The sequence below is a fragment of the Coturnix japonica genome, chromosome 5 (assembly GCF_001577835.2).
Source record: "Coturnix japonica isolate 7356 chromosome 5, Coturnix japonica 2.1, whole genome shotgun sequence".
Lineage (NCBI taxonomy): Eukaryota > Metazoa > Chordata > Aves > Galliformes > Phasianidae > Coturnix > Coturnix japonica.
The window spans coordinates 53,167,153-53,168,529 of NC_029520.1; positions in this window are offsets into that span (position 1 = coordinate 53,167,153).

Below are 1,377 nucleotides of genomic sequence, written 5' to 3' on the forward strand. Positions count from 1 at the left end.
TCCCTGGAGGTGCTCCAGGGCCATGGAGATGGGGCACAGAGGGACATGGGCAGTGGGCACGGCGGGGTGGGGATCTTAGAGGTCTTCTTCAACCTCTGTGATTCCTTGGGAATGTCAGCCTGCAAAGAACAGCCAGAGGAAAAAGGTGAGTTGTGCATGTACAGATCTTGATGTGACTCAGGTCGTGTTTGCTGGTGGTGAGAAGCCCAGGAGCTGGCAGGTGCTGGACCCCTGGTGCCCAGCTCTGCTTGCAGTTACTGCTCTCATTCTAACCCAGTGATCACAGAGTAGCCCAGAAGTATTCCTGATACAATCCCAGCTGCTAACATCTGCTCTGCTTCCACGTTTGGTGTGCTCAGGACTCACCAGCAGGCACTGTGTGTGACGGCATCACAGAATCATTCCAGTTGGAAAAGCCCTCTGAGATCCCCAGCCCTACCCAGCCCACTCCCCCATGCCCATGTCCCTCAGCACCACATCCCCATCTCTGGATCACAGGCTCTGGAGCACCTCTGGGATGGTGAGCCCAGCAGTGCCACTGCAGCACCACTCTTGCAGAGAATAAATGTTTCCTAACATCCAGTATTCAGCGCCTCTAGAAATTAGGCCAGCTCATGGCAGCACTGTGGGAGATGCCTCTGGACTTGGGCAGAGAGAGACCTCCCCAAACCAGTTCTTGTATCCTGTTGTATTCTTAGAGCGGCTGCACCTTTTGGGCTCCAGAGTTTGCAAACAACCTGCTTTGGGAAAAGAAAAAATCAAAAGCAAAACAAACCCCCTTGTCTCACCAGATCTGTGCTTGAGCAGAAACAAGCCTAAAGCCGTAAATAAGTAAATAAAGTCATATGTCAGGGAAGTTGTAATGACATGAATTACAGCAGGGGATGCTAAGATCGATTCCCTCCTACCCCTGCCTTTCAACTGCCTAAGCTGGTCCATTAAAGGAAAGGCACTGAACAAACAGCTCCAAGGGATTACATTTTCCAAAGCAGCTCCTCACTAAAGAGCCCAAGCTCAGCCGATGGAAACAAGCACAGCTGCTCCAGTGGTGAAGGGAACTGCTTTTATTGCCACACTGAGATGTCTGATATTTCTTTGAATGCTTCAGAGCTGCCCTGTCCCACCAGTGCTTTCTGCCTCTTGCAAAGAAAAAGCCAGACCTCTGCTGGAGCTCAGGCCCAGGCCCAGCTTGGAGCTCACTCCAGCTTTACTTTCCTCTATTCTTAAGTTTTAAGGCTGATTTTTATCACTTTGCAAAACCCACAGAAAGGACGACCATCCCATGCAGGGAGAACATTCAGCTGCTCTCACTTGACTTGTTCCCCTCGTTACTTTTGAAAGATCCCAAAGACTGAGCAAACCTGGGAATTCCAGCCC